General features: G+C 31.7%; 1 long non-coding RNA gene across 1 annotated transcript in view; it reads right to left on the bottom strand.

Annotated features, from left to right (window-relative positions):
* Positions 1 to 16,825: 16,825 nt before the first annotated feature.
* The window catches only part of LOC141548027 (uncharacterized), a 99,926-nt gene continuing 91,090 nt past the window's right edge, over positions 16,826 to 25,661 (bottom strand). Inside the window, exon 3 of the long non-coding RNA XR_012483723.1 lies at positions 16,826 to 17,413. This is a non-coding gene — a long non-coding RNA (uncharacterized LOC141548027). The remainder of the gene's footprint in view (positions 17,414 to 25,661) is intronic.

Genomic DNA, 25,661 nt, shown 5'->3' with positions numbered 1-25,661 from the left:
AATTATTTGCAAGTAATTATAATTTTTACAACCTTCTTAGTATTAAGTGTTAAATGAAACTAACAGCTAGCTACTAGTCCCTAAAAATGAGAGAAAAACAACAGATGAGGTCTCAAGTTGATGGTAGCAGAGAAGAGATACCCCAATCCCTTAGGCTTCTCTATTTCCCTACTGGGGAGAGCATAAAACAAATTAGCAAACAAACAGAAACAATAAAATAATAAAAAGCAAACAAACAAACAAAAACAGCAGTTTGAGGAACATTTCTCTGAGGAAGTTAGAATTTTCCTTGAAAGATATCTCAAAAGATAGTATATTCCTGACAAAGGAAGTCGTTTTTACAAATATACAAAGTTGGATATTGGGATTTAGAATTGAAAGAACAAGTAGTGATTTGTTCCAATTAGAAACTGAGTGCTTCAAGTTGAATAAATCTTTTAAAATACAGAAATAAATTTTGGAATCAGACTGGAAAGTTTTAAATACTATCCTAGGTAGTCGATATTCTATCCAAATGACAATTTGGGATGCAATATGAATTTTTTGAATTGAGGAATGACAAGGTAAGACTTGCATTAAAAAGGCTGTTATACCTATAGTTGAGAAAGGGGATTGAAAGACAGACTGGGAGAAAGTCTATGAAATATTGGTCTAATTTAATAATTTAAAAGAGATGGTGAAGACTTGAACTAAGGAGACAGCCTTTATATAGATAGAAGGGAGGTAATCAAGAGCAATATAAAAACTAGAATCAATAGAATTTGCAGCTAATTGAACAATAATCAGAAAAAATACATAAAATCTTTATTTTTTTTCCTCTTTCATAAGAAAATAGTTTGATTTTTAAGAGATTCAAAGAGGATAGCCTCTTTTTTGAAGATATACTCAAAATCAATGCCATTATCATAGATTATCACTTGGAAAAAATATTTCCATTGAAAAGGGAAAATCTTTTATTCTTATGTTGTAGAACATGTCTGTATGTCTTGTATGATAATGAGGGGTGTATTTTTACAATAGAAAATTCCCATATGAAAGGCTTATTCTCCCTTTGCTTTTGACCCAAGACTATCATGATTGATAGACATGTCATTTAATGAGTCAGGAACACTTGTTACTTTGGATAGAATTATATTTTAAAATGAAGAATTACATTTTAAAATCTCATTAATATTTTTGAAAACTTTATTTAGTTCAACCTGAAATATTACAGAGTTTTAGAACTGGAAGGTACCTTATAAATCATCTAATGCAATATTCTCACTTTATAACTGTACCAACTATTTGAAAATCTATTATAAAGCATATATATATGCATATATATATATATATATTTATTTATATTTTTCATTTAGTCCTATTATTGACTGGATCTTCTATCTTTTTAGGGACTATATATATATATATATATGTATATATCCAGATAGAAGACCCAGTCAATAATAGGATTAATAGAAATCAAAGTCTTATAGTCATTGGGGAGAAATGATATAAATCAGCATTCATTAGAGAAATGAAAATTATAATAACTTTCAGCTCCTACTTCACATCTATGAAAATGACAAATTCTGGAGGTATTGTGGAAAAATAGATATACCAATGAACTTTTAGTGAAGTTATGAACAATCCAACTATTCTGGAAAAAAATTCAGAACTACACAAAAGGACCATAAAACTGCATCTACCCTTTGACACAACAATATGACAAAGAAATCACATAGCAGGAAAAGGACTTATATGTACAGGAGTATTTATAATAGTTCTTTTTGTTGTGACAAAAAATTTGAAATTCATGGCATTTCTCATCAGTTGGAGAATGGTTGGATATATTGTCTAATATGATTGTGATGGAACACTTGTGCTAAAAAAATAACTATGGGAATAGCAAAAAAGGCAAAGCTTTTATGAAGTGATGCAAAGTGAATATCATTGATATCAGGATATCATTGTATATACAGTCAAAGAAGTAATTCAATTATGATCAGCTGTGAAAAATCTAGCTATTCTGATCAATACAATAATCCACATTAAGTAAGAAGGAGTTAGGATGGAATATGATATCCAAAGAGAAAACTAATGAACCCTGAGGGAAATTGAAGCAAATTTTTTCTCATTTTATTTATTTACTTGCTACATGGATAATACGGAAATTTTTTTCCATGGTTCTTCAGAAATATTAAGAGTTTCATTCCCCCTTGAATAAAAGGATCCATAAGTTTTATAACACTGTCAAGATTCATTAAACATGCAAAAAAGTTGTCCTGTCCTATCACATGTTCAAGGTTAAAGAGATTTAAATTGAGATATCCAGATGCCAAATCCTATGGAAGATTTGGCTGTTGTTGTAATTGAAGTTCTGATGACTTACGAAATTATTGCTGCAAAAACGAAAACTGATATTTTAAAGAGCAATTTTTGTACCTTATACTTTGCTTTAGAAAACTAGGAAGGAGATCTAAACAAAGACTATTCCTAACTACCCACCTGTTCCTTAAAAACTGAAAAGGTTTCCTTTTAAAAAATGTATATTTAGAAATACAGAAAATGAAGGAAGAATTTCTGTCATTCCTTTCTAATATATCCAAGTAACAATGTTTCAGCTTATCATCAGCCAGAAGGAAATGAAACTATCCTGTCAAATGAAAAGCTATTTTTTCTTTGTATTGAGTCTGCATCCTATCCTACAGTAAATTTATATTTCCAAAATCACATGAAATTCCTATAAGACTATTCAGAGACATTTTTATGGAACAAAATATTGCTATGTCAAATGTGTTATTAATTTTAATATTTAATTCAAAATAAACCTGTGTTTTTGAATGGTTCCCCAGGCACCCTATGCTGATTTTGAATTTATAGCTTACTGCAAAAGTCAGGGCTGATGGTCTGCAAAATCAGATTCCTCACATTACCCTTGATGACAAAATTGATGGCTAGTGACCTAGGGAATACAAGGATGGTATGTATTTATATATGTATTTCATTTATTAAAATGATTCTTTCACTAAGCCCTCCAGGAGAAGGCTGGCAAACAAAATATTGGTTTAAAACTATCAATGTCTACTAGGAAATAAGATTAATCAAGTTGAAGCTTAACTCAAAGTACATGTTATTTATATGACCTCACAATGAAATAGATCTACATTGAACATTCCAAACAAAAGAGAAAATATAGAGTCAAGTTCCCCCTGATTTCTTTTATATATTCAGAAAAATTTTTGACCTGTGTTTGACCAAGAAAGTTCAATAAGACCAGTTCCTTGAAACCTAATAGCTTTATCTTTAGCTTAGTGTCAGCCTATTTCAGAACATGAAATTCTATTTGAATGTTGTTTTAGAAAGATTTGAGAGTTACATTACTATTGATAAGCTTTGTGCAATTACTATTTTTCCATCAGAAGCATTTGAGAACTGCAGGCTTCCATCATCTTAGGCCAAGAGCTGTCAATATTTTTATACGAGTCCATAGGTTATAATTCAGCAACATAAAACTAATAAAATAACAGAGTACTTTGAGGAATGATATATAATAGCTGGAAATGACACTGAACAACATTGCTATAGCATGTGATGTATGAGCAATATATTAAAATGAACACTGTGCTCAGAAATAAGAAACCTGTATTGAATCATGGATCTGCCATTCATTATCTACATAAAGTTAAGAATGTCAATCCAATTCTCTTGAACTAAGTTTCTTCTTTGATAAAATTGGTAGCAATAGTATTTTAACTATTTGCCTCATATATTGCTCTATAAAGAAAAGTACAAATGCTGCTTTAAGATTACTTAATTTACCAATTCTACATCAAAATTCCCTGTATTGAGATTATTGTAGGGAGAAGGCTATTGTATATCAGGTGAGTCAGGGTAATGCTCTCCAGTCCTGAAGAAAAGCATATATATATATATATATATATATATATAAACAAACCTTTCATTCATATGATATTTTCTGCAAGGACTATGTTTACATATATAAAGGTGGATTCTCTGTAAATACTGTTTTACTAATTGATTTATTTAGTACAGAAGCATAGTCTTTTTTGATAATCCCCCTCATCAAGAAAATCATAGATTATACACATATTAGTAAAATTAGTAAAATTAATCGAATATTCTTTGACTGTGAATGATTAAATATAAGGTACAAGAAAAGTACATGTGTCAATAAAAAAGAAAAATGGCAAATGCCTGGACAATTTGTCCCAATTGTTGTTTGCATTCTATTTTTGAAGAGGATCCCAAAATCTGGGAGGTGATGCATTGACATTCAAATGAATTGGAATTAAGTGGGGGAGCGCTGGGCAAGGTCACCTGCCTCAATTTCTCCTCCAGAGCCATGTGGATTAGGATGACTGGAGATGGCCCTTGGTGCAATGGAAGACCTTGGGCTTTTTCAGCTAAAGTCTTCAACAGGTATCAGTCTCACTGAGGTCACATGCATTATAATATTTAGAAAAGTAATCAATGAACCTGGATAGTTGTTGTCTTAAAATTAGAAGTGACTTAGAATGGAATTTATTCTAATCATCTACCCATAGGAATCACTAAGGAAATGTATATGTATATATGTGTGTATATATAAACATATATTTCCATAGTGTGTGTATATATATATATATATATATTTACATATACATTTCCAATGTGTGTATATATATATATATATATATATATATATATATATATATATATGTTCGGAGAGAGATAAAGATATAGATAAGTAGATTTATATATATATATGTATGTAAATACATACAAATATATATATATATATATGTGTGTGTGTGTGTGTGTGTGTGTGTATTATATGTGAATGTATCTGTGTGTATCTATATCTGTATAAACTCTATAATATTCAGACCCAAAGCAGGATATAAAGAACATAGTTTTTGTGTTTTTAAAAATTTTATTTTATTAAAATTTTTATTTTTCAAAACATATGCATGGACAATTCTTTAACATTAGGCTTTGCAAAACCTTGTGTTCTAATTTCCCTCCTTCCCTCATACCCAATCCTAGATAGCAAGTAATCCAATATTTGTTAAACATAGTAGAAATATATGTTAAATCCAATATATGCATACATATTTATACAATTATCACGAAGTACATTGTTTAAAGTACATTTTAAGCTGATTGACATGGATGTTTTCAGTGATTAAAGTTATACATATAGTAACAGGGAGATCATTATTTCATTAATAATAAAATTTAATGACATTAATAATGATATAATTTAAAAAGTCTGAAAAAGCCAAATAAAGAAGACTATATTAAAAGTTATCAATATCTGTGCAATAATAGTCTTAAGGTATATGTACATTTTTTCAGAATTATAAAATTGACTATAATAGATTCAGAAAATATCCTCCTAACCACAGAGTAAATAACATTAATGAAACACAGAGCTCATTATTATAAAGTAGCTTAAAACATCCAATATTTTTAGACAAAAGTGACAAGTAGAATTCATAAATATTCTTGGAGAACATGATAAGCTAATAAAAAAGCCTATGGGGGGAATTTTGTAAAAAAAATAGGCATCAATTTATTAAGCAATAGTAAATGCTGGTAAAGGATATATTCCACTATATTACTTAAATGTAAAACTAGTGGTTTGCTGTCAAATAAAACCTTGAAATGAAATTGGGATGAAAGACCTTTTATAAGAGGTATCTATAAGAAATTGGCTAAAAATACACTGGTAATAGCATCAAACAAATGGCTCAGTAATGAAAAATTATTTGTGGAAACAAAAACTTGAATCTAACAATTGAGCACCATGTACTCTGTCCAAATCCTTTAACCTATAACTCAGTTTTCTTATTTGTAATACAGAGATAATAAAACAATGAACCTTATGAGGACAAAGTAAATTAGCATGTGTAAAGTGCCTTGAAAATATTACTCTATAAATACTAGTAATAATAATAATAATAGCGATGAGGAGGAAGATGATGATGATCTTGGTATAAGATGTTAGGTATGGGTCAAGGCCTAGTGTCAGCCATAGTAATTTTCAATTTTCTCAGCAATTTTTGTCAAATAGTGAGTTTTTAATCACAGAATTGGGGGTCTTTGGGTTTATCAAATACTAGATTATTATAGTTATTGACTATTGTGTCTTGTGAACCTAATTTATTCCACTGATCAATTACTGATCAAATGGTTTGATGACCACTGATTTATAACACAGTTTTAGATCTGATACAGCTAGGCCACCATCACTTGCATTTTTTTCATTAATTCTCTTAAAATTCTTGAACTTTTGTTATTCCAGATGAACTTGGTTATTATTTTTTTTCTGGTTTTGTAAAATAGTTACTTAGGAATTTGATTGGTATGTTACTGAATAAATAGATTAATTTAGGTAGTATTGTCATTTTTACTACATCAGCTTAGCCTACCCATGAGCACTTGATATTCCTCCAATTGATTAGATCTGAAGTTATTTGTATAGGAAAATGAACTGAAAAAGATACATTTACTCTTTCTGCCTTTCTGCATTTGATTTTGTGGATGTTATATTATAATACACAGTCAATTTTTGTGTAGTTTCCAAGTACTGCCAAAAGAAATGGATTAAATTTTCTCCAAAGATCTATCATACTTATGTTTTCTAAAATTCTATGTACCTCCTTAACTTCTTTCTTATTTATTTTCATATTTGATTTATCTAGTTCTAATAGAACAAAGTTGAGATCCCCCAGTAGTATATTTTTGCTGTTTATTTCTTTTTGCAGCTTTCTTAACTTCTCCTCTAGGAATTTGGATACTTTACCACTTGGTGCATATATGTTAATATTGATAGTGCCTCATTATCTATGATACCTTTAAATAGAATGTAGTTTCTTTTCTTTCTCTTATTATTCAATCTATTTTAGCTTTTGCTTGATCTGAGATCAGTTTCACTACCCCTGTTTGTTTGTTTGTTACATCACCAGAATCATAACAGATTCTCTTCCAGCTTTTTACCTTTACTCTATATGTATCACTTAGCTTTAAATGTGTTTCTTTCAAACAATATATTGTAGCATTATGACTTTTAATCCACCATTGTTTTGCTTCTGTCACCTCTGTCAAATTAACCTCCCTTTTTACAGCCCCTCCTCTGTCTTATCTCTTTTCTCTTCTACTTCTGTTTTCCCTTCTATTAATTACTTCTCCATTTATTTTCCCCTTTCTCCTTCTACTTCCCTATAGGATAAGACACATTTCCATATTAAACTACATATTTCTGACAATTTTTCTTTAAGCCAAATCTAATGAGCTTAAGATTCACATAATACTCATCTTTCTTCTTTCCCTCAAATAGAATTGGTCTTTTTTGCCTCTTCATGTTATGTAATTTGTTCCATTTTATCTCCCTTTTCCTTTTTCCAATACAAATCCTTTTCTCTCTGTAGCTTCTTTTCTATATCATCACAGTAAAGTCAAATTATACCTATTACCTCTAAGTTTAGCCCTAACAAAGATACATTCTCAAAAGCTAAACGTTAACTTTTCATATTGCATATAAACATTTTAACCTTTATAAAACACCATTTTTTTCTTCCCTTTTTATCTTTTATGCTTCTCTTGAGTTCTGTATTTGAAGATCAAATTTTCTCTTCAGCTCTGGTCTATTCATCAAAAATAAATGAACGACCCCTAGTTCATCTGTTCACCTTTCACCCTGAAAGACAAGATGATTTTACAGGATAGTTGATTCTTGGATGAAGTCCAAGTTCCTTTGCCTTTCAGAATATTATATTGCAGGCCAATTGACCCGTTAAAGCTATGTCTTGGGTAATTCAGATTATGGCTCTTTGATATTTGGCTTGTTAATTTTTTGGCTGATTGCAGTATTTTCTCCTTGATCTGATCATTTTAATTTTGGGTCTTTCATTCAGTGATTGATGGATTCTTTCAATGGCAATTTTACCCTTTGATTGTAAGATATCAGAGCAGGTTTCTTTGACAATTTCTTGAAAGATGCCGTCTAGGCTCTTTTTTCACTGTGGTTTTTCAGTTATTCCAGTAATTCTTAGATTGTCTCTCCTGAATCTCTTTTCCAACTCAGTTGTTTTTCTGATGAGATATTTTGCATTTTCTTCTACTTTTTCCTTTATTGGGGGGGGGTGTTTGACTGATTCTTGATATCTCATCGAGTCATTCACTTCCATTTTTTCAATTCTAATTTTTAGTGAATTATTTTCTTCAGTTAGCTTTTTGTCTCCTTTTGTATTAGGCCAATTGAATTTTAAGTGAATTGTTTTGCTCATTGGATTTTTTTTTTTTTTTGCATTCCAGAAATTCTATTTTTTCAATGAGTTGTTTTCTTTTGCTTTTCCTCCAAAACTACTATTTTAGGAGATATTTTCTTCAAACAATTTCTCTTTCTTCTTCTATAGCTCTCATTTCCTTTCCCATGTTGCTTTTAACTCTAAGTTGAATTCTTCCAAAAGAGGCCAATTTAGAGTCACTCCTTGAAGCTTTATCTGGAGTTGTTTTGCATTTAATATCTCAGGATTTAAAGTCTATTCTTCTCTGTTTCCATAAAAGCTATCTATGGTCCTGGTTCTTATTGTTTTTTTTGGTCATTTATAAAGGATGCTATTTAGGGCAAAGGGGAGATTGTTCCAAGCTTCCTCACTGGCTTCATGCTGTCCTGGGACTGGTGCTACTGGGTTCTTTTCTGTACTGGGTGGACATGTCCAAGTCCCACATTATGCTGGGATTCAGGGACTCACTATTTGCTTTGGAGGTTTCACAGCTAGTCTGGTGATCTATTAGCTTCTGAACACAGGATAGTGTAGTGAACTCTGCTGTATTTTGGCTATATCCTGATATATTCTCCCAGTACATGAACACCATAATGCCATGGGTCTCTGTGATGGGTCTACACTCAGCCGCCTTCCTCATTCCTGATTGAAACAGACTTTTTGCTAATTTTATTCCAAACTATCTTCTGCTGGGGATTTATCACCCCCCAAATATTTGTGAGATCTGTTACTCCAAAGCTTGGAAAGGCTGATCTGGTGTTGATCTGATAGAAGCCAAGAAGAACTCAGACAAAGACCTGTCTACTCTCTGCCATCTTGGCTTTGCCCCTAAGCAATTTTTAAAAATTATTTCTAGTACCATATACAATGTTCTTCTGGCTCTACTCATTTCATTTTTTTATTTTTTCATACAGTATTTCCATCTTTTTCTAATAATAATTGAGCTCATAATTTCTTATAGCACAATGTCATTTCATCACAATTATAGACTACAACTTGTTCAGCTGTTCTCCAAATGATTGGCCTCTCTGAAACTTTCAGGTTTTTTTCCACACAAAGAGAGTTACTATAAACATTTTAGAATATACCAGGTTCTTTTTTTTTCTGAACATCTCTAGAAATAAACCAAGTAGTACTATTGCTAAAGCACACTTGTTGGACAAAAGCATAATTTCCATGAACTTTATCTTAACTTGAACATGTACATTATTTAAACTACTACTTTAATAACGTGATTTTCTTTTTTTCTCTTTACTTTGTACTTTTTTTTTATACTTCTGAATACATAGCAGTCTACTTATTCTAGTTGTTTACCTCTATATTCATTGGAGTCTGTGAATATCCCTTGTGAAATAATATCCAGAAATAAAAGGGATGACTCAAATGTGCTTCTTTAAGACATCTATTTAGACAACAATGATATACTTTGCTCCTATTCGTAGCATTAAAATACACAAGGTATGCTTGTTTTGTTTTCTTTTTAGCAGTGACATCAAAATATAAGGGTAAACTTAAGCTTATGATCCAGAGTACCAATTTAATCTCTTTCCAAGAAGGCTTCTGACAAGACTATGCTTCCTCTTCCTGCACTTTACAAATTTATTTTTTCAACAAAGTTTTTAGATCTTTATAATTATCTATTTGAAATTCCATCTTGTTATGTTTGGCCCAGAATTCTATCTTATCAAGTTTTTGTCTTTTCATTTATAATAATAGCAATCTTTCTCAGAGTTTTATCTTATGAAAACCTGATAATCACAAATTTTATGCCTAGCTTTTTTTAGTAGCTATCTTTACTCTTTAATAAATGCCAAGAATGCTGATATCAAAGGGGTTATTACTATTCCAAAATATTTAGTAAATAACAAACAGATGTATGGTATACAGTGCCCTGACGGTAAATGATACACTTCACTACACTTATTTAAACTGTTCAGAAAATGTGATTAATCTATGGAGATTTTTAAGTTCATGTGACCTTTTCAAACTTAAAGCTATTAATTTAGTGTCCTGTTAGTTAAAATGTTAAAATGCTCCATTCACTTCTACTAATTAGGCCCTTTGAAAGTTTTGCCTTGGAGCAAAGCATTTGTTTTCTTACCTCACAGTCTCCAGACTAAACATTTTTTGACACAATAAAGCCTTAAAAATAATATAGCTGCAGGCCATTGTTTTAAGTGAGATGCACAACTCTGCTCAGTAAGGTAGAAAAGGGATTTTCAATAAGATATGTTAAGAACAAAACCCTAGGGACTTGTGGGAAATTATATATGTGAAATGTATGCATGTGTATCAATGACTATGTGTGCAAATATATGCATATATGTATATATATGGATACATATACATATTATACATATACATCCATGTATAAATGAATTATGTAAGCATATATGCACATGTGAATGTATACATGTATGTATACATATATTTACATATATGCATATACACAAGTATGTATATTCTATAGCAAACTTATTTGGGATTTGGGCTGTGTAAGGAATGGCATGATTAATTATATGGAACTGCAACAAAGACCTTCCTCTCTCATTCCTTCAATATCTATTGTCACTGTAAAATTTAAAAACAAATGCCCTCAAATTCTTTACCTTCACCAGGGTATGATTCATGATAACTACGTTACATCATTTAGGAAGCTATCTTCAACTGAGATCTATTTCTAGTTATAAGGATTTAAAAGAACAAGTAATTTTCAAGAGAGTATGTAGTAGCCAGTAGTAACTTAAATTCATGTATAGAGATTAAAGCACATCCTGAATAATGAGATATTTTGGAAAAGCATTTAATTTAATATTTATAACAATTAAGTTATTAAACAATTGATAGATTATGAAGTCCTGTAATCTAGTATCTGAATGAGAGGACATCTAAAATGGAAATCTTACTCATAAGAATAACTATTATGGTATGCAATAGAAATAAACTGCAACCTTTCCCAGTAAGATCAGGAGTGAAACAAGGTTGCCCACTATCACCATTACTATTCAATTTAGTACTAGAAACGCTAGCCTCGGCAATAAGAGCCAAGAAAGAGATTCAAGGAATTAGAGTAGGAAATGAGGAAATCATACTATCACTCTTTGCAGATGACATGATGGTATACTTAGAGAACCCCAAAGACTCTGCTAAAAAGCTATTAGAAATAATTCAGAATTTTAGCAAAGTGGCAGGATACAAAATAAATCCACATAAATCCTCAGCATTTTTATATATCACCAACAAAATGCAACAGCAAGAGATACAAAGAGAAATTCCATTCCAAACAAATGTTGAGAGTATAAAGTATTTGGGAATCCATCTACCAAAGAATAGTCAGGAATTATATGAGAAAAATTACAAAACACTTGCCACAAAAATAAAGTCAGATTTAAATAATTGGAAAGACATTCAGTGCTCTTGGATAGGCCGAGCGAATATAATAAAGATGACCATACTCCCCAAACTAATCTATTTATTTAGTGCTATACCAATCAGACTCCCAAGAAATTATTTTAATGACCTAGAAAAAATAACAACAAAATTCATATGGAAGAATAAAAGGTTGAGAATTGCAAGGGAACTAATGAAAAAAAAGTCAGAGGAAGATGGTCTAAGTGTACCTGATTTAAAGCTATATTATATAGCAGCAGTCACCAAAACCATTTGGTACTGGCTAAGAAATAGACTGGTAGATCAGTGGAACAGATTAGATACAAAGGACAAAAAAGGGTACATCTATAGCAATCTAATCTTTGACAAACCCAAAGATACCAACATTAGGGACAAAAATTCATTATTCGGAAGAAACTGTTGGGAAAACTGGAAATTTGTACAGCAGAAATTAGATATGGACCCACACTTAACACCATATACCAAGATAAGATCAAAATGGGTCCATGATTTAGGCATAAAGAATGAGATCATAAATAGATTAGAGGAACAGAGGATAGTCTACCTATCAGACCTGTGGAGGAGGAAGGAATTTATGACCAGAGGAGAACTAGGGATCATTATTGATCACAAAATAGAAGATTTTGATTACATCAAACTAAAAAGTTTCTGTACAAACAATACTAATGCAAACAAGATTAGAAGGGAAATAACAAATTGGGAAAATATTTTTAAAAGTAAAGGTTCTAACAAAGGTCTCATTTCCAAAATATATAGAGAACTGACCCTGATTTATAGGAAACCAAACCATTCCCCAATTGATAAATGGTCAAGGGATATGAACAAACAATTCTCAGATGATGAAATTGAAACTATTTCCACTCATATGAAAGAGTGTTCCAAATCACTACTGATTAGAGAAATGCAAATTAAGACAACTCTGACATACCACTACATACCTGTCAGATTGGCTAAGATGACAGGAACAAATAATGATGAATGTTGGAGGGGATGTGGGAAAACTGGGACACTGATGCATTGTTGGTGGAGTTGTGAAAGAATCCAGCCATTTTGGAGAGCAATTTGGAACTATGCCCAAAAAGTTATCAAACTGTGCATACCCTTTGACCCAGCATTGCTGTTATTGGGATTATATCCCAAAGAAATACTAAAGAGTGGAAAGGGACCTGTATGTGCCCAAATGTTTGTGGCAGCTCTTTTTGTTGTAGCTAGAAACTGGAAGTTGAATGGATGTCCATCAATTGGAGAGTTGTTGGGTAAATTGTGGTATATGAAGGTTATGGAATATTATTGCTCTGTAAGAAATGACCAGCAGGAGGAATACAGAGAGGCTTGGAGAGACTTAAATCAACTGTTGCTGAGTGAAATGAGCAGAACCAGAAGATCACTATACACTTAAACAACAATACTGTATGAGGATGTATTCTGATGGAAGTGGAAATCTTCAACATAAAGAAGATCCAACTCACTTCCAGCTGATCAATGATGGACAGAAACAACTACACCCAGAGAAGGAACACTGGGAAGCGAATGTAAATTGTTAGCACTACTGTCTATCTACCCAGGTTACTTATACTTTTGGAAGCTAATAATTAATGTGCAACAAGAAAAAGGTATTTACACACATATATTGTATCTAGGTTATATTGAAACACATGTAAAATGTATGGGATTACCTGCCATGGGGGGGAGGGAGTGGAGGGAGGGAGGGGATAATTTGGAAAAATGAATAAAAAAAAAAAAGAATAACTATTATGGGCCAGAACTCTGAAACAAGGATTTTTACAAAGTGTTAGTTAAGCAGTAGAATTGATGAGACAATGGTTATCTAGTTTAGCATGGTGCTTAATAGTTCTCTAAATTCAGTATGATTGATTTAATCTTACAACAAGTAATGGTTTCCTAGTGATATAATGATTGGTTTATACTCAGTGTAGAGCATATAAGCTGAAACACACTCAGGCAAGGGAAGCAGAGACAGATTCATTCTACAATCCACTTTTATGGTGGCTTGAGGCTGAAGCTCAAACCCTTGGACTCAGACTCAATTCATCTCACACCACTGTGATGGCCTGTCCTCCTGCATTTTCTCCAGTGAAACCAAGTGCCCTCTGAAGTCCATGAGAAATTTAGCTGAGCACCAAGCAAGGAGACAATAAAGACTTTTGGATTTTAACACCTGGCTATTCTTGTGGTGATTATTCTAATGAAAAGAAGGCTGCCCCAAGACCTGCTGAAAACCAAACTAATAACTTTTCAAATAACTACTATTTTATCACAATTCCTTCACTGGAAGGGAAAATCATTTCAAATAATTTGAATTGGATATTTTATTTTAATTTTCTTTTTGTTTGAGAGTTTGGGGCATCTTTTTTCTCTGTTCTACATCTTGCTTCCAATATGCAACTAGTTCCCAAGCCATTCTATCCATTATCTCTCTGAAGTTTACTATCTATCTCAAAGTAATTCATTACCACTGCTTTAGTTTGAGTATTAAAACTTTTCAGCCTCTGAGAGGATAACTCACTTGCTCATTTCATATACCTAATAAATGCAGAAGTAGAATTGAAGTTCAGTACCTACTTTTGTTTTCCCTTATTCCATTCTCTTCCATTTTTAATCCGAACCTGCCAAATAGTCATTGTAAAAAGCCTAGTTCCATCCAAGTCATTTGCCTCTTCAAAAATCCACAGTGGATCTCTATTGCCTTTGGGATAAAATATAGACTTTAGAATCTAGTGTTTAATATTTCCAACAATTTGTCCTCAATATACTTCTAGAAACTCTCATTACTTCCTTTCACACACTAAGTTCTGAACTATACTATTTGCTGTTTACAGAACCCTAAATTTCCAATTTACACGCTTTGATCACTCATTCTGCATCAGTTTCTCTCAGAATATAGATTTTTTTTAAATTTCAGCCATATCCAATATGAAATCTTTCTTAAATTCAATAATTATTAATTGTTTCAACCTAAATCACATCAAATTTATTTTTTCCGTGCCTGTGTTGAATCATTCCCAGAGAATTTTTGAGACTCTTTTATCATTGTATTTCTAGAATCTAGAATAAACGTCTTTTAATAAGCACATTAATTTTGTTTTAATTAAATAGTAAACAGTGTTTTCTCTTATTTTTATTATCTTATTTTCTTTTCCACTGTTACAAATTAATTTTTGGCCAGAGATATAAAAGGTATTTCCTGTATTGTTCCACTTTTTAAGTAAAGTGATCTTTTATATTTAGATGGTCTACCCATTTAAAATCTATTTCGAGCAATGCTTTAAATAATTGGTCTGAATTGAATGTCTGGGGGGGAAAAAACACAAACAAACAAACAAACAAAAAACTTTTTTCCCCCAGTTTTCCTGGAAGGGAAAGGGTACTTAGAATGTTTTCTCCAGTTCCCTAAAATATATTACAAGGCAATAAATATCAGTTATTTTGTTATGGGTCCACTGCTTAGCAATGTTTAGTAGATAATAAGTTGTAATTATTTTATGGTGTTAAAATACTTTGAACTTTTATTTAATAATAGTTGTCAAATTTGATTCTACATAGTCTTTTTCTTTCCATCCAATTATGGACTCAGATGATTATTCATTGGAATTTCTTGTCCAATGTACTCTTTATCATTTATAAATTATCTGATTGATTACACTCTAAAATCTTGATATTTTCTAAACAACATGCAACTTTTATGTAATTAACTTTTTCAATTATGGATGGATTCACATATTTCATATGTTTGAATATTACTGGGATTTTGCTAAAGCTTTTTGCTTCATATCAATATCAAGTCAGAAAATAATATCCAAGAAATAATAAGAATATTATTATCTGTTATCTAAAAGAGATTTGATTAGTTTGGTATTTGCTGAATCTTCAAGCACGAAATACCGATTTTAATTTTTCATCTGATGATTTATAAATGACATTGTGATAATTCATAAATAGCAATACATTGGTAAAATGCATAAAAATGGGAAACACAAATTGATGGGGGCGATAGCCCCTTTGAGATTCCTTGTCTGATCTACAACTTCCTTTGAGACTGATCTAGTCAAGCCAGTTTGGGCAGTACCCAGCCCCACACCGGATATGAGCTGGCTTGGATTTTCTCAACCCTTAACTATCTGCTCAGGTTTCCCCAAAACAGTTTCTTCTTCATCTGAAAAGCCCGCCAAGAATCTGACCTTCCAGGAATCAATTTGGGCTCTACCCATCTGTCCCTTCAAGCAGATAAAAACAGTAAATGTGGAATCATCCCTGGGCAGAGAGTTGAAACATGCTAGCATATGGGTATATGTGCATATAAATGAGATAATGACATAAAAAGAAACATGTATAGTTTATTTAAATAAAATGTTGATATTACTTCAATGCATTAAATACTGCATTTTTTTTTCAAGAAAATAGAACACCATTAGATCTATTTTCTGATAAGCTCAGTGAGAAATTTGGTAGCAGATTCTATACTTCTAAAGATGGTAATGGATACACAGAATGACAGATAGTAAGAATGAGATTGTTGAGCCTTGATTAAATTTGTGATCTTTTAGAACATAATATTATACTTGGATCACTATATCATTTGCCATATGCTATATAATTACATAAGTACCATTGTACACTATGAATATGCTAAAAATTAACAGCATTTCTTGTTCCTGGAGAGAAAATAAGGAAGTAATTTGGAAAATGTCAGGATGAGTTCATGTCATGATACTCTTGGTGTCATTATCCATCATAAAGGATTAAACAGATATGTTCTAGTAAAGAGATTCAATTTTTAGGCAGCAGCTGTGACCTGTATTCTTTCATTTGGCAAATTCATTCCACCTGACTTTGGAGTAATTACCAAGATCATGTTTTCATGATATGGGTATAGTTTTATTTCCTCTACCTAATCTAGTCATAGTTGGGAGCACTTAAGGAAAATTCTGATCCATTGACTACAATGATTCAGGCAAGAATGTTTTGTAGACAACAAAAACTAACAAAAAAAAGTCCTTTAAATGGCATTTTAGTTTAAAGTCACAAGATTTAATTGGTAAAGCCGTGAGAGGTGATATAATAAAATTTGGATAGTGTTATGATAAAAAGAAAGTTTAGTGACAGAATCAATACCAAACTACTAATTTTTTTTCAAGAGCTGAAATAAACTTTTTACATTAAAACTGTTGTGGAAAATATACAGCTTGTCATGCTTGATACACCAGAAACATTCTAAGTAGCTTGCCACAGACTCCCTGCTGGATGACATTGTCCAAATTCTTATCATTTTAGTCCATTGCTGTGTACTTGTTACAGCTCACTGCTATAAAAATTACCTCAAATGGAAAAGAACTGACAAGGACTTTCAATATTACTTTGACCAAAAAGGAAAAAAAAATGTCATAGTGCCAAATATAACTAGTATAATTTGGGACAAACATATTCAGATGTGCTTAAAAGTCACAAAAAGTTCACACAACCACCTCCATTCTGTTATTTCTGCTTCAAAATCATTCTTGAGTCTTCTCTTTCCTTCATCCCCTTGATGCTGATTCATGTCAATTCTATCTTCATAATATTTTTGACATCCATCTCCATCACTCCACTCTCTAGTCACAGTCCTCATTACTTCATTTCCTTCATCATCTAGGCAACATTTAGGCAATATATGATAATCACTTCTTAATTGGTCTCCATGCTTCCATTATTTCTACTATTCAGCTTCCACAGAACTGTCAAAATGAAAAGTTTAAAATATAGGTCTGACCACATCTGTGCTACTAACAAGACTCTAACAAATCCCCCACCTTGCCTCCCTGATAAAACACAATATTCTCTGCTTGCCATTAGTGGTTGCTCCAATCTACCTTTCCAGACAAATCACTAATTATTTCCCTTCATTTAAGTTCTAATTCTAATGTTGCTTATTTTCTATTTCTCATACATGACATTGTAGCTCCTTGCTCTGTTGCTTTTGTATAGGTATACCTTATATCTGGAAAGCCTTTTTTCTTCAATTAAATAGCATAATGGATAGAATTCTTAGAGTCAGAAGATCTGAATTCAGATGTTGCCTCAGATTTAAACTGTGCAACTTTAAGCAAGTCATCTAACATCTTCTTGTCTCAATTTCCTTATATATAAAAATTGTATAATGAAGGCATTGACCTCTTCAGGCAGGGGTTCTCAAACTCCGGCCCATGGGCCAGATGCAGCGGACTGAGGACGTTTATGCAGCTGCTGGGTTATGGCAAATGGGCTGAGGGGCAGAGACAGAGTGTGAGTTTTTGTTTTTACTATAGTCTGGCCCTTCCACAGTCTGAGGGACAGTGAACTGGCCCCTATTTAAAAAGTTTGAGAACCACTGTCTTAGGGGTTGATTATTGTGAGGACCAAATAAAGTAGCATATTGTCTAACACATAGTAAGCCCTAAATACATTTTAGTTTTTGGTATTATTATTATCTTCAGTCCTCGAAATCCTTGGCATCCTTAAAAGTTCAAAGTTTTTTTATATGAAGCATTTTCTAATTCTCAGCTCCTAGAAAGCCTGCAAGGTTCTGGCTAGCTTTCTGGAGGTCTCAGAACTAGCCTTTGTCTTAGCAGAATATTCACCACAAGAATAGTCAGGAATAAAGTCCAAAATCTTTATTGTCTCCTTCACAGTCTATCTCCTTCTCCTGGGGCACAGCTAGCTTTTTGGAGGCCCTCCAGAATGGGTCTTGGTTTCAGGGGAGGAAATGCAGGAGAGTCACCAGGAGGCTGATGAAGATGGAATGTCTCTATCCCAGTCCTGTTGGCTCTTATATACTCTATTATAAGTACATCATCAGGTTGATACCTTGTAGTCTTGTAGAATAGGTGTCAACTTATAGAAATATACTAAGTATCTTAATTCTACTGAGTTAATACCTTGTTTTAGGATTAAAACAATCATACAGAGTTCCAGCCCTTTACACTCACCCAAATTTCTCTGTACTTACTTTGCATACATTTTATATTTACTTGTATGTGTATATATTGTTGGATACAGGGATGTTAATTGTTGTCTTTATATTTCAAGACCTATCATTCTGAATTCAAATCTGGCCTCAGTCACTTACTAGTTTTGACACTATATTAGTCTATTCACTTCTATTTGTTTGTTTACTCATTTGTAAACCGGATATAGTAAAAGTATCTGTCTCCCAGGGCTGTTGTGAGGAAAAAAATGAAACAATATTTGTAAATTGTTTTACAAACTTTAAAGCACTATAAAAATGCTATGATTATCACTTTGGACTTAATTCATTTTTGACTGATTTATTCATTCATCCATTATGTTTTAGCTCAAAAAACTTTGAGTATGAGAGTGACTATCGTCAAAAAGCCATTTGGTAATGAATTCTTATATTGTGAAAACCCTTAAAAATGCAAAATGAATTAAATATGTATCTTGTTTCAAATTTTGCATCAGCATTGGCTAAATGGTAGAAAAAGGAATAAGTACTAGCAATCCGACAATGATTAAAAAATATATAAATATTAACTTAGCACCTGGTAGTCTGAATATTATTTTATCCCAATAATCAAGTGGTCAATATTCTTCATAAATTGAATCACATAGATTTGAGATTATCATTATAAAGAAACTCAGAAGAAATGAAGTTACAAATAAATAATAAGATTCAGATATTCTCAGGATATAATACAAGGACTAATAGTATTGCCTTTATCATTCATTTTAAGGACAATATGAAATAATACTTCATGGGACAACTTGTATTCCTATACTCATGATAAACATTAACTAAATGATCATCATAGCATTGCCAATATGCCATTAACTATAGAAAGAATATGAATTAAAGAAATTGCATAATTACCTTATTAAAATCCATTAATTTAATCTGTGTATTTAAAAATTCAGTAGCATCATGGAAAGGTTTTGAATGTGAAATAAGAATTCCTAATATCATTGGGGAAAATAGAGAAAAATGTGTTTGGAAAAATGGTTTACAATTAACAAATGAAAGCCATGAATAACAAGAAAAATATGTAGAAGTTTTATATCCACATAATATGAAAAATCCCTTTAAGAAAAAATAAGAGTAGGTAGATGTGGAGAATAATAAATACTCAGAAGTGATTATACTTTAATAAACAGAATGACTACTCTTCAATATAAATATATTTCCATATTAACTGAATCAGATCACTGGTTTGTTAGAGCAAAGATAAAAACCAAATTAAAATAATAAGAAAATGAACAGATGAAATAGCATATAATTGAGTTCCAAACTATTTAAATACATTGTTAATCAAGAAAATAGGAAATACATAAATGAATAGAAAGCATCATAAATAAGCATCATTCCCTAAGAAATTTTAACCAATGTTAATAAATATCCATTGTGAAGATATAAAAAATTGGCTCAGAAACTATCCATAAAATATATAATAGGATTGAAAAGTGATATTTTGGTTTAGTAGGCAAAGTCAATAATTCACATTTTTTATTTGCATTCATGTCTATTAGTTAGATTTTTTAATAGCAATTGTTAAAACCCAGTATCAAAATAAATTTGCCTTGGAACAATCAATGTTATAGAAAGTTAAGCTAATTTTTTTTTTAAAAAATAGAGAAGAAAGCCCAAATTTCATGAAAAACATCTTTAACTACTAATTTAGTGAGCAAAAAAGTCTAGTTGTTATTGATAAATATTGATATTTTCTCATTTTTGAGTAGAAGAGTTAACAACATCCAGGTTTTCTTCATACTTTGATCACTTTCTATCATATAGCATGGAAAATGAGCCTTGAATAACTTCAAAACCAATTTTTCTCCATATCTTTGATATCTCTGTCTAATTTTCCAGGAAATAGTGAGTCCCTCCCTCAGGATCTTGATCCTTTAAATTAAATCAGTGTATTTCTCTTTCTTTTTGCTTAGTTGTTTTTTAAAGTCATTTCTCCTATTACTGGTACAATTTTAAGATTTATAAATAGTATTTACTCCTATGATTAGGTAAATAGTTCAGCTTCTTAAATCCCCTATGCTTTCTTTTCTCTTTATCCCTGTTTATACTTCACTTGAAGTCTTGGTAATGTAAGTCAAATGTGTTGTTCAGTTCTGGCCTTCCCCTTCTGGCTTGAAATCTTCTATTTCATTGAGTAACTTTTCCTCCCTTGAAAGTATTATTCTTAATTTTGTCAAGTTGATGATTTTTCTCTATAGTCCTAATTTCTTTGTCTATTGGGACCTTTGATCCTTTATGTTATAGCTGCTAAATTCTTTGCAATCCTGATTATAGTTTCTTGACATTTGAATGGTTTATTTTCAGGCCACTTGTAGTATTTTTCCCCTTGACCTTAAGTTCTGTAATTTGACTATAATGTTTCCTGGAGATTTTATTTTGGCATCTTGTTCCTGAGGTGATGATATTTTTTTCAATGTGTATTTTGTTCTCTGGTTCTAGGATATGAGGGTAGTTTTTTTCTTAATAATTATTTGAAAGATGTTGTCCAGGTCCTCCTTTTGATTATGTCTTTCAGACAAATCAATGATTCTGACATTATCTCTTTTGGATCTATTTTCTAGGTCAACTGTTTTCCAGTGCAGTATTTTACATTTTCTTCTCTTTTTTTCATTCTTTTGCACTTGCTAAATTGATTCTTGATGCCTTATGGAGTCATTAACTTTCACTTGCCCAATTCTAACATTTAATGAGTTGTTTTCTTTGGTTAGCTTTTGTACTTACTTTTTCATTAGTCTTTTAAAGAAGCTTTTCTTTTCTTTTCTTTTCTTTTTTCTTCAGTGGATTTTTCTATCTCCTATTCCATTTGAACAATTCTACTATTTAAGTAACTGTTTTCTTTTTCTAAATTGTTCACTATTTTTCATAATTCTCATTCACTACTCTCACTTCTTTTCTCAATTTTTCTTCTACCTACCCTGTATGATTTAAGCTGTGTATGGGTATGTCTGTTCTTCCATGAATTCTTTCTCAAATTGAGATAATTTCCCATTTTTGTGATTTTTCCCATAAGTGTTTTGACATTGTTGTCTATTTCTGTTTGTGTCTTGCTCTTCCTGGTCACAATAATAATTTTTTAAAATAAAGAATTAAAGTAGAATTTATTATATAAAAAGCCAGCTTAGCTATTATGATTTCAAATTTAGAACTAAAATAGATTTATTAAAAGAGAAAAAAATGACACTAAAACTGTCACTAATATTATTTAATATTGCTTTAAATCATTTAAAGTAACTACACAGTATAAAATACCAGAGTATATGTGTATAAAAATGGATAAAGGAGCTAATGAACATAAACATGAAAATATTTTATATGAATAAATTTAAATTAAAGTTATAATATATCGTTCATGGGTAGGTAAAGTCAATAAAATAAGATATAACAAATTTACCTAATCAATTTATTCTTTTTTTTTTTCTCTTAAAATAGATATTTATTTATTTATTTATTTTTGTTTATTTTTTAAATTTAATTTTATAATTATAACTTTTTTTTTTGACAGTACATATGCATGGGTAATTTTTTACAACATTATCCCTTGCACTTACTTCAATTCAGATTTTTTCCCTTCCTCCCCCAACCCCCTCCCCCAGATGGCAGGCAGTCTTATAAATATATTACAGTATATTCTAGATATAATATATGTGTGTAGAACCGAATTTCTTGTTGCACAGGAAGAATTGGATTCAGAAGGTAAAAATAACAGTTTACATTCATTTCTCAGTGTTCCTTTTCTGGATGTAGCTGATTCTGTCCATCATTAATCAATTGGAATTGGATTAGCTCTTCTCTATGTTGAAGATAACCACTTTCATCAGCATACATCCTCGTACAGTATCGTTGTTGAAGTGTATAATGATCTTCTGGTTCTGCTCGTTTCACTTAGCATCAGTTGATGTAAGTCTCTCCAAGCCTCTCTGTATTTCTCCTGTTGGTCATTTCTTACAGAACAATAATATTCCATAACATTCATATACCATAATTTACCCAACCATTCTCCAATTGATGGGCATCCATTCATCTTCCAGCTTCTAGCCACTATGAAAAGGGCTGCCACAAACATTTTGGCACATAAAGGTCCCTTTCCCTTCTTTAATATTTCCTTGGGATATAAGCCCAGTAGTAGTATGGCTGGGTTAAAGGGTATGCACATTTTGATCACTTTTTGGGCATAATTCCAGATTGCTCTCCAGAATGGTTGGATTCTTTCACAACTCCACCAACAATGCATCAGTGTCCCAGTTTTCCCACAACCCCTCCAACATTCATCGTTATTTGTTCCTGTCACCTTAGCCAATCTGACAGGTGTGAAATGATATCTCAGAGTTGTCTTAATTTGCATTTCTCTGATCAATAGTGATTTGGAACACTCTTTCATATGAGTGGAAATAGTTTTAATTTCATCATCTGAAAATTGTCTGTTCATATCCTTTGACCATTTATCAATTGGAGAATGGCTTGATTTCTTATAAATTAAAGTCAATTCTCTGTATATTTTGGAGATGAGGCCTTTATCAGAACCTTTAACTGTAAAAATGTTTCCCCAATTTGTTACTTCCCTTCTAATCTTGTTTGCATTAGTTTTGTTTGTGCAGAAACTTTTTAATTTGGTGTAATCAAAATTTTCTATTTTGTGATCAATAATGGTCTCTAGTTCTCCCTTGGACACAAACTCCTTCCTCCTCCACAAGTCTGAGAGGTAAACCATCCCATGTTCCTCCAATTTATTTATGATTTCATTCTTTATGCCTAAATCTTGGACCCATTTTGATCTAATCTTAGTATGTGGTGTTAAATGTGGGTCCATGCCTAGTTTCTGCCATACTAATTTCCAGTTTTCCCAGCAGTTTTTGTCAAATAATGAATTCTTATCCCAAAATTTGGGATCTTTGGGTTTGTCAAACACTAGATTGCTATTTTTATTCACTATCTTGCCCTGTGAACCTAATCTATGTCACTGATCAACTAGTCTATTTCTTAGCCAATACCAAATGGTTTTGATGACTGTTGCTTTATAATACAGTTCTAGATCAGGTACAGCTAGACCACCTTCACTTAATTTTTTTTTTCATTACTTCCCTTGAAATTCTCGACCTTTTGTTGTTCCATATGAATTCTGTTGTTATTTTTTCTAGGTCATTAAAATAGTTTCTTGGAAGTCTGATTGGTATAGCATTAAATAAATAGATTAGTTTAGGGAGTATTGTCATCTTAATTATATTCGCTCGGCCTATCCAAGAGCACTGAATGTCTTCCCAATTATTTAAATCTGACTTTATTTTTGTGGCAAGTGTTTTGTAATTTAATAATAACTTTTTTTGGTCAGATTTTTTGTTGTTGTTCTTCCCTCTCCCACCCGTATTTGGCCTTTTTCCTTTCTTTTAAACTTTAGTTCACAAAGTGTGAAAAAGGGGACTGTTTCAGACTTCTTGTGTCAGAGGCTGCAAGCCTTGGCTGTTTGCCTGATGGTGACTGATGTTGCCCTGAGATCCACATGGTACTCTCATGTCTGTTACTCCTCTGAAGAGATAAAAGGATTGAACTTCTGAAGGCCATAGAGGTCTAGCAGCTTATTCCCACTGAACCATAGTGCAAGTGGTGTTGTTTGAGTATGCTGAGGTCAGTTGGGTCTTTCCTCAGATCTACACCAAAGCATGTAATTCTGATTGCTTCAGGGTGCCTATTTGTCCTGGGCTAAGTTGAAGTTTGTGGAGTTAAAGTCTGCCTCTCTCCCAGTCTATGCTGAGTCTTGTTGGGGTTCGGATGTTTGCTCCACTGAAGTGAGGCTCGTGATATCTTACTGGTCTGCTGAGGTGGAGCTTACTGCTGGCTTACTGGGATGCTTCTTATCATAGATTGTTTCCCCTTTGCCAGAATGAAAGAGACCATTCCTGGTCATCTTTCAATTTTCTTGAATTAAAAATATTATGTAACCCTTTCTTTTTGCTAGTTCTGTTGTTCCAGGATTTGTTTTAGGAAGCTATTAAGTTATTTTATGGTTGTTTGGAAGTGAATATGTTATTATATCAATTTACTGCTTACTCTGCCTTCTTGGCTCTCAGAAAGTTAATGTTTTTCCCCATAAAAATGATTTTCATATTCAATTTTTTTTCTTGTGTTAAGATCTCTTAGCTGTTTTTGTTTTGTTTTCTATTTACTATTTCAAGAGGTCATAAACTTCCTCACTCTTCTCTTTAAGATTTAACTCAAAGTTTCGCTGAAAATTAGTGTTTTATTTAGTTGTCACATTACTGTTTTGAAGAGTAAATCAAGTATTTCTTAGTTAAGAAAATTTAGCCTCATATGTTTAGATTATGGCAATGGTTGTATCTGGTTTGAATGAATTTTTTTTTAATTATTGTGATTGGTATCTATGTTCTTACAACCTAAACTATAACAATTAAGAAGTTTTCTGCTACAGAAAAGAAAATCATGAACCTTGAAATTTGAGGCACAAGCTTTGAACAAAGCTATGTTTGAATTTATATATAAAAAGTCAATACTGATGATTTAATCTCATTAAATGATTTTCTATATATATTATATTGGTTTAACTACATAGAAAGAAGAATAATCAGGTCACTAATCTATTTCCCCTTCTTTTTGTTTTGTGCAGTTACAGATAGAATTTAGCATGTTTCTGAAATAAGATTCCCATTGCTGTTTTATATGGTAACAAAAGAAAATCTCTTCTATAGAAAGAAAAAAAAAAAAGCTTCAATTGCAAAATTTTACTGCTTCCATCAACAACTAGTGTGACAGAATAACAGAATGCTAATTAATACAGAGTTACAATTCAAATTTCAGAATTCATGTATTCTCTTTAATCTTCTTTTTTTTCAAGATTGTGTTAGTGGCTGGTATGACACTCCAGAGAACTTTATTGCCATAGCTTGTTGATATTCTTCTTTCTTTCTTTTAAAAGTATTCACAGAGGAATTTAGGAACAGAGAAGTGAATTA

The sequence above is a fragment of the Sminthopsis crassicaudata genome, chromosome 6 (genome assembly GCF_048593235.1).
Source record: "Sminthopsis crassicaudata isolate SCR6 chromosome 6, ASM4859323v1, whole genome shotgun sequence".
Taxonomy (NCBI): domain Eukaryota; kingdom Metazoa; phylum Chordata; class Mammalia; order Dasyuromorphia; family Dasyuridae; genus Sminthopsis; species Sminthopsis crassicaudata.
Note: the sequence above shows the minus strand (reverse complement) of the source record. Positions and strands in the feature narration are given on the sequence as shown.